The 13,687-nt window shown below is 45.5% G+C and overlaps 1 protein-coding gene across 2 annotated transcripts in view; it reads left to right on the top strand.

The window, feature by feature from the left end:
• SETD4 (SET domain containing 4) overlaps positions 1–13,687 on the top strand; it is a 71,366-nt gene that overhangs the window by 40,160 nt on the left and 17,519 nt on the right. For both annotated transcript variants that reach the window (XR_007155755.1, XR_007155756.1), the window contains one exon: positions 7,236–7,378. The gene's annotated coding sequence lies outside the window, so the exon portion shown is untranslated. The remainder of the gene's footprint in view (positions 1–7,235; positions 7,379–13,687) is intronic.

Here is a 13,687-nt window from a genome sequence, read left to right as displayed (position 1 = left end):
ATTTTCATCTGTTTTCATGTTACTAATTAGTGTCTTTTTGTTTCAGCCTCAAAACTCCTTTTAGCATTTCTTGTTTAGCAGGTATGGTGGTGATAAAGTCCCTCAACTTTTGTTTGTTTGGGAAAGTTTTTATTTCTCCTTCATTGCTCAAGGATAACTTTGCTGGGTAAAATATTTTTGGTTGACAGTTTTTTTCCTTGAGCACTTTGAATATATTATCTCCTCTCCTGGCCTGCAAGGCTTCTGCTGATAAATCTGCTGATAGACTTATTGAGATTCCCTTGTATGTGTATGTGATTAATCTTTTGTCTCTTGCTGTTTTCAAAATTCTCTTTTTGTCTTTGATTTTGTGTCTTGGTGAAGATCTCTTTGGGTTGTATCTATTTGGGGACCTTTGAGCTTGATGTACTTGGATGGCCAAACTTTCCTCAGATTTGGGGTGTTCAGCCATTCTTTAGGTAAATTTTCTGTCCCTTTCTCTGTCTCTTCTCCTTCTGGGTCACCCATAGTGCAGATATTATTTCATTGGATGTATTCCATAATTCACATAGGTTTTCCTCACTTTTTTTTCATTCCAATTTTTTTTTCTCCTCTGACTATGTAATTTCAATTTGATCTGTCCTCAAGTTTCCAGATTCTTTTTTTCTGCCTGATTGAGCCTAATGTTGAAGATTTCTGTTGCATTTTTTATTTCATTCACTGTATTCTTTCAACTCAGAGTCTCTGTTAGGTTCTTTTTTTCAGTGATTTATATCTCTGTTGAACTTCTCATTTTGTTCATGTGTTGTTTTCCTGAGTTCATTAAATTGTCTGTATTCTCCTGAAGCTCATAGAGCTTCCTGAAAATGATTATTGTAAATTCTTTTTCAGGTAACTCACAGATCTGCATTTCTTTGGAACTGGTTACTGGAAAATCATGTTCGTTTCATGGTGTCATGTTTGCTTTTTCATGCTTCTGATGACTTTGTGTTGATGTTTGCACATTTGGGAGTGCATTCACCTCTTCCAGCCATTTGAATTGGCTTTGGTGGGGCAAAACTTTCACCAAAAGGTGGCTGCAAGGGTGCCAGCTGGGTGGGACGCAGCATCTTTGGTTCTTGGAAGGCACAGCAGCGTAGTCTCCATGCAACTTCATCAGCTTGAGGTCAGTGTAGGCGCAGACTTGTGGGGGGTCTTCTGTGGCCAAGACTGGATGACAGTGGTAACTAAGGCTTTTGGGATATTCAGAGGTGAAGATTGCTAGGATCTTCTGTTCTCCTATTTTTGCCCACGGGAGAAAGTTCTAGCAGAGGGGGGATCCCTCTTGGCATATAGTCTGGCATGCTGGCACTCAGAGTCCTGGGATCAGAGCCATGTGGAGCTACCACTGTTCCTGGGTCTTGAGGCACAGATGCATTTGCCCGTGGCAGTGACGCTGATGTCTAAGGTGGGTGTACGTGGAACTCTGTGAAACCAGGGTCTGGGTCTCTGGGTCTTGCAATGATTCTGGCCAGGTGGGTGACACAGCAGTGGCACAGGCCCTGGGATGGCAGGTACAGTGGTAGCTTGGGCCCAGGGGGGCAGGGGGCAGAGGCCAGTAGCAGTACAGCCTGTGGATGGTGGTGGGTCAAAGCCCCAACTTTGGCCTCAGGGAAGGTTGCAGGAAAGCAGAAGTGCATCCCTAGTGATGGCCTCTGAAAGCCACATGTTAGGATCCAGGGAGCATGTCAGGACTCAGGGCATAGCAGTGCCCCTGCCAATGACAGTTCAGGGCTTTGACCTGGAACCCAGGGACAGGGATCAGAGCAGAGGTAGTGTGACCTGGCAATAATGATTCAGAGCAGCCACCTGGGACCTGAAGGGTGGGGGTCAGAGCAGTGGCCACACAGCCTAATCAATGAAGGTTCCCAGCCTTGACCTGGGACCTGGGGGTGGGGCTCACAGCAGCCCCTGTAATGGGACAAAGTTGAGGGCAGGGCTCAGGGCAGTAGTAGCACCCATCTTGTAGGTGGTGGGGCGAAGTCTCGATCCCAAAGAGCTGGACACAGCAGTGGCAGGACCCCACATCTTACTGCACCGACAGCCCCAGCTGTGAGGAGGGGCTTGGTGGTGGGGAGGTTGGACAGCTCCATGAGCTGGGATCAGCAATGGTGTAGACTGTGGGAGGCCATGGTAGTAAAGGCTGCAAACATCCACAGTGGTGTGGCTTGCTGGGGTTCTTCTGCTTTCATGTACCCCGTGAGGAGCTTCCTCTGAGTGGATCCCCGTGCACCAAGCTGCTCTTGACCTGAGGAGGGGGTGATGTGGGCAAAATTCTTCCTGTGCTTTTCTATGTGACCACCCTTGGGTTTTAAGCTCTGCAGGAGTTTTGCTGCTTTTTTGTTGTAGTCCAGAGCTTTCCCTGAGTTATTTTCATTGGTCTGTAATTGTTTATTTACAGTTTTTGTTGTTTCTGTGGGCAAGATGAGATTGGGATCCCCTGGCCCTCCATCTTGCTGACTGATATTACCTCTCTTGCACATGGCAGAGCTTTAAAAACTGCTGAGCCCGGGTCCCACCTGGAGGCTCTGATTTAATTGGTCTTAGACGTGCCAACATATCGGGGAACTGAAAGCTCCCAGGTGAGTCTAATATATTCCATAGTTCCCTTTCTGAGCCTCTGCACTAGAGGAACAAGCTGCTTTAACTTGTCCTAGCTGGAATACTCTGGTATTACTTTAATGCCTCCAATGACAATAGTTTGGGAGGCAGGAGACAGAGTGCCCATTGATATATGACTACACACATTTATGCTGCTGAAATAACCTTTTAAATGGTGCCAATCCATATTGAGAACAGATTCATCCAAAGCTCAAATGCTTTAACATTTGGTTCAGTGAGTGTGCTTAAGTGTGAGTGGCCAGATCACAACAGGTGTTCAGAGCATTTTAGTTATTTTCTTGAAACACTTTTTAAAAAAAAGTCACACCTGTAAGAGTCCCAAGTGTTTGGACTGATGCCTGAAAAATACACACTGGATCTGTGAATCTTTGTGGGACTTTGCTCTGAGCTTGAGACACTTCCATTTTCGTACACTAGGTGGCACCAGAAGACCGCCAGGCTGGGGATACTGACTCCCAGTCACCGAGGCTCTGTGGAATTGAGGCAACAGACTATCTTTTTTTTTTTTTTTTTTTTTCAGATGTTAGTAGGATCCAGACAAGGCAAAAACAACTCTGTGTGTTGCTACTGGGATGAAATGCAGAGGTTCCTATTGTCTGTGGGGTGTTGGATCTCCTTGGGTGAGAAACACAGGCAGATAAACATTAGTTCAAGGTGACAGCTGCCAGATAGGGGGCCTAGCCAGGTGCGTTGTGCTCAGAGGAAGGGGCTGGGATGGGGGAGGGGTCTGATAAGACACAGAAACTGCCCTGTCCCTGCGTTCAGACAAGCCATAAATAAATGCTGATATTTAGCACTTTCTTTTGAGAAAGAAACAGTTTCTCACAGCAGATAGCAGGTTTTCATTTCTAACATCATCGATAGCAGGTAGACTCAGGTCCTGACTGACACACAGGCAAACAGAGGACAGGGAGCTTTTAAGGAGTTTAAACTGACCACCCACACAAAGAAAAGGGTGTATTCCTGTGACTCCACTTCTGCCAGATGTTTCTGGAATTAGAAAATGGGGCTAATTTTGTGGAGAGCTAGAGAGGAGCTGTTTCTTCTGACTGATGGGAGAGCTGGCCCATCTGTTGTTAGAGGTGTGCGTTTGGTCTGCAGACAGAGCTTCAAGGTAGAGTGGAAACACCAGCATGTCCTTGGGCTTCCCTGTCCACAGGCGGCTGACAGCTTCCGGATCAGACCGCTGGCGATGTGAACCGAGTGACCTAGCGCAGCATCCCAGAGTGGCCACGCAGGCAGCCTCACCTGAAATGCCTTCTTTGGTCCGCCTGACTTGCTGCATTCATCTGTCCTTAGATCAAGACTAACTCACCTTGCAGATCAGGGCGGTCCTGTCACACCTCTGTCCTTTTGATTACCCTTCTCCTTTTATACCTCTCGCTATTGATACACATTCTGGAGTTGCCCTGACTGGATGCTTGTTTTCTCTTTGGCATTTCATCTAAAGTGTGCTGGCAAGGCCTGGACAAGGCCCCTTACTACCATATTGGATTTTTTTCCCCCTTAATTGAGAGGCAAGAGAAATCTGCAGATGACCGTTTTATCTGACTGGAGTCGCCTTGCTGGTGGCAGCTGTCTGTTTGGGAAAGAGGTCTTGCTCCAGAGTATTCACGTTGGGGTAACCAGCTCTTTCTGACCGTTGTGGGCCAAGACTCAGAGCAGGTAGCCGCAGCACAGCCGAGGTTGGGAATCATGGCTCATGTGGACATGAATGTCAGCAGAGATTGTGTGAAAGATGAAATCTCCTTTTTCTTTATTCAGAAGGCAGCGTCTCTGGTACCAGTAGGCCCGAGTCCTGGCAGTGGACAACTGTTAGAGCCCACCCTCTTTCCTTTATGTTTTGCTAGTGGCAGGGGTCTATAATGGAGGCCACTGCCACCAGAAACCATCTCTCAGGAAGCTAAGTGCTGTCAGCATCTTTTATTGGGGTCACCCACAACCCTGCTCCTCAAAGGCTGATACACAGACCACCAGTATTGGGGGTTTGTTAGAAATGCAGAGTCTCGGGGCGCCTGGGTGGCTCAGTCGGTTGGGCGGCCGACTTCGGCTTAGGTCATGATCTCGCGGTCCATGAGTTCGAGCCCCGCGTCAGGCTCTGTGCTGACAGCTCAGAGCCTGGAGCCTGTTTCAGATTCTGTGTCTCCCTCTCTCCGACCCTCCCCCGTTCATGCTTTGTCTCTCTCTGTCTCAAAAATAAATAAACGTTAAAAAAATTTTTTTAAAAAATAAAAAAAAGAAATGCAGAGTCTCAACACACTGAGGGTTGATGGGGGAGGGGTGGAGGGGGAGTGAAAAATGGGTGGTGGGCATTGAGGAGGGCACTTGTTGGGATGAGCGCTGGGTGTTGTATGTGAGCGATGAGTCATGGGAATCTATTCCTGAAGCCAAGAGCACGATGTATATGCTGTATGCTAGTTAACTTGACAACAAATTATACTGAAAGAAAGAAAGAAAGAAAGAAAGAAAGAAAGAAAGAAGGAAAGAAATCTGCACTGTAACAGGATGCGTGTGTCTGCAAAAGTTAGGAAAGCGGTAACTCAGGAGTACGGCTAGCCCCGGGGATTGTGTTTGGTCGAGCCTTCCCAGTCTCCTGGGCCAGTCTGACCATCAGCAACCCGTTTAGCTCAGATGGGGGATGCTGGTCCTTGATGCGAGGTGCCCTGGGAGCTGGCTCATCCACAGAGAGTGGGGCGGGGCTGCGGACTCTTCGGGCAGGACTCACAAGGACTCAAAAGGCCAGCTTATCGCGGCAATGATCATGGTTTTGCCCCTTTTACTGTGGGGCATGGTTGTTCTCAGTTGCCCCCGCAGTGCCAGGTGAGTAGCCCGACAGAGGCTGCCAGTTTCTCACCTGCCCCCCATGCTGGGGAGCTGCTGGGCAGTTGGCCATGGAACCCCAGTCTCCCTGACACACGTTTCTGAGGTTCACATTCACAGGGAAACAGTAGATACTAATGCAGCAGTGTTGTCATGAAATCACCAAGCCACTGCGGAGGCATTAACACGGGTAACACCGGTGGGCCTTGACCGGGAGAGTCCGGGGACTTTTAGCCTGGCCGTGTGTTTACCTGGTTTACCTATTTCCGGGGTCTGCCTAGCTTCTAGGGGCCAGCGTGGGACCAGATGGGTGCCATGCATGGACTGATTCCATCCTTGCCGTGCTGTATTCTCTGTCTGAAGGATGAAGAAAGCCCAGCTCAGTGGGTCACGAGGCAAAGTCCCTTCCTTCCTTGCCCAAGAGGGCAGACTGTGCTGCACATGGCCCTGGTCCACTTGATGCCACATGGGCTTCATCCCCACGCAGCTTCTTTCCGGTCACTTCTGTGGGCCGCTCCCCGATTCTCTGCAGCACTGTGATCAAGAGTAGGGCTGAGTTTGGTTGGAATCTCAAAGAATGAGGAAGTGGGCCATCCGGGGGTTCCTGGTGTGTGAGGCGGGGGGACAGACAACCGCACTCTGGACCCCGGCTGTGCCTTTCCTGTCTCGTGGCTTTGGTTACCTGTGATGGGTTCTGACATGCTCCAGCTCGCAGATGGTGCCAGGCGGACGTGCCGACAGCTGATTTCACGGCATTATTCTCACACATGAGCTTACATTTGTGTGGAATGATGAGGAACAGCGCCCGGTGTCCCTTCTTTTGTTTATATATAGTTTTTCCTTTGTGTAGGAGGAAAACAGAGCCGACTCCCTTTTAAGGGACATGAAAACTGAGTTTTGTCTTCCCTTCCTCTTACTGTCAAACAAAAGTCCCCTTAGAACTCAAAATCACACGGGGTCTATCACTGGCAGGAAGCAAGGCCTTCCCTCGTGAATGTATAACTTACAGTAAGTTCTCAGCAGACCAAAAAAAAAAAAAAATGCCTTTTATCATGTTCTGGTCTTTCCCTCCCGCTGTTTTATTTCACTTACAACATCACTCAGGCCCAAATGGTATTTGTCAGGAGTAATTGGCAAACGCTGGAGGCTGTGTTCAAGGCTGCTTGAATGGAAAATCTCAAAGCAGTCATCCATGTTGAAAGAAAATATTACATTTGATCTTTTTTTATGATTTCTGCAGACGTGATGCATGTCTGCATTCTTTAGCCTTATAACCCCTTTGTATTTGAGAGAGAGAGAGAGAAAAAAAAAAATCCCTGTAGGAAGTAGCACTTCACAGGTAATTTACAGTATGCCTGAGAAGTAACCACAACACATGGGGAGTCATTTTAAAAACACGTCCATGATTTATTTTTATTAGCCGTCTAATAAACCTGCGCCGGCCCGCAGGTTGTTCTACGTTGAATTATGACTTCAGGCCTCGCGTTTCATGTCTGCTTCTACCAGGCTGTTTCTGCTTCTGGTTGAAAATACGCCTAAGGACGGCGGCAGCCATCCGCCAAATGCGCGATGCCCCCCTCACTTGGTCTCGTTTGTAAGCGACATGCTTTCCTAAGCAGGGTGTCATCGAGCCAGCAAATTAGAACCGGCAGATCCAACTGAGGTCGTGAGCGCAAGTGCGTGCGTGACAGTGCTGGGGTGAGCCGTGCCCGGGTGTCCTGAACAGCTGGTCTGAGCACTCTGCCCAGACAGTCCCTCTGTGTTTTCTCTTCCAGGGACACAGTACAGCCTCCGCGACAGGGTGTGGAGGCTTTTTAAAGCCACATAACCTAATAGAAGGACACCTTCCTCCCTGTTCCAGACGTGTATACGTGCGTCCTCGTAAGGAAAGGACACAGGACGTCAGAGTTCATGGCAAGTACGTATCACCTTATATCTCCTACACTGGGGTAGTTCTGGAGCAAAAAGATATACCAACAGTCCTCTCAGTGTTATAGAGACTCTAGATCAGGGGCCAGCGAACTGCCAGTCCCTATTTTTGGAACTGAAGTTTGTTTTTTCCTAAATACAAACTTAAAAAAATTGTGGTTCGTGACCTGAGCTGAAGTCGGACGCTTAACCGACTGAGCCACCCAGGCGCCCCAGTTAATCATTTTTTTAATGTGTATTTATTTATTTAAGAGGCGGGGTTGAGGGGCAGAGAGAGAGGGAGACAGATAATCCTAAGCAGGCTCTGTGGTGTCAGCACAGAACCCAGTGTGGAGCTCGAACCCACCAACCGTGAGATCATGACCTGAGCTGAGACCGAGAATTGGATGCTGAGCCCACTGGGCCACCCAGGTGTCCTTGTAACCATTTTTAAGTGTACAATTTAGTGGCATTGAGTATAGTGCTGTGCAACCATCACCATGGCCTGTTTCCAAAACTTCATCACCCCAAACGGAAGCTCTGTATCCGTTAAACAGTAACTCCCGTCCCACCCCTGCCCCTGGTAGTCTCTAATGTACCTTTTGTCTCTATAATTTGCCTATTTGAGATATTTCATACCAGTGCAGTCATACACTGTGTGTCCTTTTGTGTCTGGTTTATTTAACTTGGCATCATGTTTCTGAGGTTCATCCGTGATGTGGCGTGAATCAGCATTTCATTGTTCCTTCTCTGCTTTGTTGAGGTTTAATTGAGACTTAAGCGTTGCATATGTTTAAGGTGTACAACTGGATGATTTGTCACATTTGTGCATTATGAAATAATCACCACAATCGAGCTAATTAACATATCCATCACCTCACATATTTACCATATCTTTTTTCCCCTTTGTGGCGAGGACACTTAAGATCTGCCCTCTTAGCAAATTTCGGATGTACAATATAATATTGTTAACTATAGTCACAGCATTGTACATTAGGTCTCCAGAACTTATTCAATTTGCATCACTGCTTTTTTTTTTATTATTGTGAGAAAAACCCATAACATAAAACTTAATCATCTTAACCATTTTCAGATGTGCAGTTCGGTATTCACGTCATTGTACAACAGATCTGTAGAACTCTTTCCTCTTGTGAAACTGAAACTCTATACCCATTGAATGACACCTCCCCTTTTCCTTCTCCCCTCCCCCCCTGGGAATTACAGTTCTCCTTTTTGTTTCTAAGAGCTTGACTCCTTTAGCTACCTCCTAGGGGTGGGCTCATGTAGTATGTGTCCTTTTGTGACTTGCTTATTACACTTAGCATAATGTCCTTAAGGTTTATGCAGTTTGTAGCATGTGACAGGATCTCCGTCTTTTTTGTGGCTGAGTAATATTCCCCTGTATGTATATAACATATTTTGTTATCTGTTCATCAGTTGCTGGACACGTGGGATGTTTCTACCTCTTGCCTATTGTGGATAATGCTGCTCTGAACATGGATGTACAAATATCTGTTTGAGTTGCAGCTTTCAATTTCTTTGGGTGTATACCCAGAAGTGTGTAAATAAAGTTTTATTGTAACACAGCCATATCTATTTGTTTACCAATTGTCTAAGGCTGTTTTCCCCTTATAAAGTGATTTTCATATCAGCCAACTTTGCATTCTTGGGATAAATCCCATTTGGTCATAATCCTTTTTAAATGTTGCTGGATTGGGTTTCTCAATATGTTGTTGATGATTTTTCTGTCTATCTTCATAGAGGATATTGGTCTATGGTTTCCTTATAATATCTTTGTCTTGGTATTAGGGTGATTAGGTAATCTCACCTCATGAAAAAAGTTTGGAAGTGTTTCCTCTTCTTTTCTTTGGAAGAGTTTGTGAAGTATTGGTGTTTTTCATTGTATTTGGTAGCATAATGTAGGTCTCCTCATGCTCTCTTTTGTAATGTAAAAAGAGGCAACTGAGAAGGAATAGTACCTTTGTGCTTCTAGATGTTGTTGGTGTCATCTCTGCGTGATGCCTGGAGCTATGGCAGCCTCTTTGTGACTAGGAAGGGAGTCATCCCAAGGCAATACCCTCAGGATGTCAGTAGAAAGTAGAAAGTAGGAAAGAAGGAGTAGAAGAAGGAAAGAAGAAAGAGGGAAAGTTCTTGATGAGCAACTGAATAATCAACCCTGGAGCCTCTCTTTCTCTCGTCTCTTTCTTTCTTCTTTCCCTTCTCTATTCTCTCTCTCTTTCTCTCCCTCTCACCCCACCCACATCTCTGTTATGTGAAGTAACACTGTCTTTATTTTTTTTTAAGCTCCTTTTTGTTAGGTTTTCAATTATATGCAGCTGACAATATCTGATACTGATTATGGTACCCCCTTCAACAAGAGCACTCCCTGTTTTCTTTATTGTCTCCCACTTCCTATATCATCAGGCTAAGAGAACACAAATTGCACCTGCAGAAAAATAGCATCAAAGGGACCAGACAGTCATTGGATTCTGTGGAAAGCAAACCAAGTACAGACTCAAGGTTACATGGAATACAACTTTGCTGGGACCCTTTAGGCTGTCAGGAACATTAAAAAATCCTTAAGGGGTTACCATTTTTGACTCTTGCATGAAAGTGTGTAAAATAAAGGGCCCGTTGGGTTTGGAGAGACCTCCAGTGGAGCCTGAAATATAACTCACAGAATAACTGTGTATGTTAGTCAGTGTTCCCCGGAGAAACCAGGCCAATAGAATTCTGAGATGGCCCCCCATTTCGGACTCCTGGTATATACACCCTATGCAATTCTGCTTCCTCAAGTGTGGATGGTATTGCGAGCACAATGATTAGGTTATGTTATGTGACATAAATGAAGAAGTTTCTCAGATATAGTTAAGGTTCCAAATCAGTTGATTTTGAAAGTGGGCCTGACCTAATCAGATGAGCCCTTAAAAGTGACTGAGTGCCTTCTGAAGAGATTGATTTGAAGTGTGAGGGCCATGTGGGGAGGGCCATGTGGCAAGGGCTTGAGAGCACCCTCTAGTAGCTGAGAGTGGTCCCCAGCTGACAGCTAACAAGAAAATGGTGACCTCAGTCACATAGACCCAAGGAAACAAATTCTGTCCATACCTTGAAGCTGCTTGGAAGTGGTTCTTTCCCTCACTGAGCCTGCAAGTGAGGATGTACCTGGCTTCCAAGTTGATTTCAGCCTTGTGAGACTGTCTTAGTCTGCTCTGGCTGCTATAACAAAAATACCATAGACTGAGCAGGGACAGATTTGGGGAGAGTGTAGGGAATGCTTTTGGATCTTCCCCCAAAGAGTTGGCCAGGTGTGTCGGCTGTTGGGAGGCAGGGGTTCCTGAGAGGCCCTCATCCTGGCCCTAGGACAGCCATAGTCAGCCCTGGCTTGTACCCACTCTGGGGCTCCTTTTGTCAAGAGGAAATCTCCATGCAAGAGCATCCTAGTGTTTAAAAAAATTTTTTTTTTATGTTTATTTATTTTTGAGACAATGTAAGAGACAGAGTGCAAGCAGTGGAGAGGCAGACAGAATCTGAAGCGGGTTCCAGGCTCTGAGCTGTCAGCCCAGAGGCCTACGTGGGGCTCAAACTCATGAACCATGAGATCATGACCTGAGCTGAAGTCGGACACTTAACCGACTGAGCCACTCAGGCACCCTAAGAGCATCCTAGTTAAGAAGAGCCATGGCATCAGGAAAGATGGCTTAAAATACATGGGGCCAAAATCTGGTTGAGTATTATTTCCCTATGGTGTGAGATACAGTTATTTCTTGAAACCTTCTTACTCAGGAAAAACTGCTCAGGCAAATCTAGTTTTTTTTTTTTTTTTTTTTTCTACAGTTTATTTATTTATTTTGAGAGAGACAGAGAGTGAGCAAGGTGGGGAGAGGGGCAGGGAGAGAGGAGGACTGGGGATCCGAAGTGGGCTCTATGCTGAGAGTAGAGAGCCTGATATGAGACAAGAACTCGTGAACCCGTGAGAGCCAAATTCAGCCAAATTCAGATGCTTAACCAACTGAGCCACCCAGGTGCCCCTGGGCAAATCTAGTTTGCTAGGTAGCTCACTTCTCCAGTTATCAGCTTGGGCATCAGTCATAGTTATTAGGCATAGCATTAAGATCATGACTGTATGTTATTAAAGTGATTACAAAGTATTTTTTAAGAATTTTAAAATGTTTTTTGAAATTTATTTTTGAGAGAGATAGAGAGAGCATGAGCAGGGGAGGGGCAGAGAAAGAGAGAGACACAGAATCTGAAGCAGGCTCCAGGCTCTGAGCTGCCAGCAAAGAGCCTGACTTGGGGCTTGAACCCATGAACCGTGAGATCGTGACCTGAGCCGAAGTCAGACACTCAACTGATTGAGCCACCCAGGTGCCCCTCAAAGTGTTTTTTAAAAGATAAATGATGATCAAAACTACTGGTCTTTTATTAACCTTTCTTAAGAAGTTCTTGGGATTATTTCTTAATGTTACAGATTTATACAGAACAATTGTCTTTACTCTCTTTGGCTTTGATGCGATCACAGTTGTGTGCATTTCTAGCTTGCAAGAAGTACCTTTTCTCTTGTTGTTGGATTCAGAATGTGAATCAAAAAAAAAAAAGAAAAAAAAGAAAAAAAAAGAAAAAAGACAATGCGAATCAGATGGAGGGTTTTTTTTCTTAGCAAATTTAAAAAATGTCCAGTCATTTGTACAAATGGTTTAAAAGCCTTGAGATTTTAGGAATGTGTATTTGCAATTATTCTCCTTTAATAATTAATCACTAATATGTTTTAATCACTGAGAACATTGTTTTGATCATTAAGAATTTACAATGTAAAGATTATTTCAAGGTCAAATTTCAAATGTTAATCATCGTAACCTAATGCATGTAAATCTCTACTGAATTCAGTTTAAAAATAAAGAGTAAGTCATTAATTTGAGCTAGCATACTTACTGGAAATTATCTTTTATTATTCTCTGCTCTGGTTCAAGGTCATTTCTTTAATCAAACCTCAGTTTGATCCAGAGTCGTGGGAAGAAAAATCAGTCTCTTGTCTTTCTTTCCCTAAAAAATAAAGCTGTCACAGGGAATCTCTTCCAACTTCCATTTCTCTTCACTGCTCTCATCTCATCTTTAATTATTGCTGCTTTTTCTTTTCTTTTCTTTTCTTTTCTTTTCTTTTGTTTTTTAGTTTTGGGGGCAGATTGTGTCACTGGGTATAAGACCCTTAGGAGTCATGGAGCTTTGCTTGCTGCTAGGGCATTTTTGCTTGATGTTTTGATATGAAAGCTTTATATGGTACCTTCTTTTTGCTTGAATGGGCATCCTGATTACCCAGGCCTTCTGCTTAACTGTCTTCTGATTAGGGGTGTATAGGGTACGGGCTACAAGTGTGGGTTCTAGACTGAGCCTCACCTGAATTTGGGTCCTGATACACCACTTACCAGTTCTGGGACCATGGAAAGTTTTTGTCATCCATCCTGTGCCCCCTCCTCTTCATCTGTAAATGAGGACAAGCAGAGTGCCAGCTGTCATGGGGATGAAATGTACCTCTGCAAGCGACCAAGGCTGCCTACTGTGCAGGGTCATCAATTTAACTGATACTGCAGAGAAAATGTAAAGCCTTCATTGTGGCTGCGTGATCCAATTTCCCCCGAGCCCACCCCACAGGTTACTGGGTAAGATCTGGCTTTCAGTCCCCTCCGGTTTAAATTTTAGCTCATCCAATTTAATTTAAAAAGCCTCAACTGAATTTAAATAGCTTCTTTAGGCAATTGCCTAAAGAGCAACATGGTCCGGGAGTCTCCCTTGTTTCCCTTCCTAAAATGGCTTTGGGTGGAGGTGGGGGGGGTTGTGTTTATAGTTCTCTCCTCCCTGTGCTGGTTCTTCTGTCTGTAGCTGGTGAACTTGCAGCCTGTCCCGGGCAGTACCTGTGGGACACATCAGCTAGCTCTCCCTTGCGGACTGTTGCTACCTGCAGACCTCTGAGCCTCATTCCCTACCTGGCTCCAAGCCAGGAATCCGGGCGGCCCAGGATGACTGCTCTTCAAGGCATCCTTTGGAATGACCATGCTTTTGTGTGCTGTCAGATTTTGCAGGATGTGTCCAGGCCCTGAACTGAGACGGGGGGCAGCCTGTAAGCTGGTTCCTCCGTAGCCACATGTAGTCTGGCCACAACTCTGTCCTGGATGTCCTCACTTGAAAAATAGTTTACCTGTTGGCTTGTAGTTACAGACTGCATGTTTCTGTCGCCCCCCACCCCCATTCATATGTTGAAACCTAAACCCCCAGTGTGATGGTTTTGGGACCTTTGAGAAGTGGTTTAGATGAAGTCATGAAAGTA

Source organism: Prionailurus viverrinus, chromosome C2 (genome assembly GCF_022837055.1).
Source record: "Prionailurus viverrinus isolate Anna chromosome C2, UM_Priviv_1.0, whole genome shotgun sequence".
Taxonomy (NCBI): Eukaryota; Metazoa; Chordata; class Mammalia; order Carnivora; family Felidae; genus Prionailurus; species Prionailurus viverrinus.
Note: the sequence above shows the minus strand (reverse complement) of the source record. Positions and strands in the feature narration are given on the sequence as shown.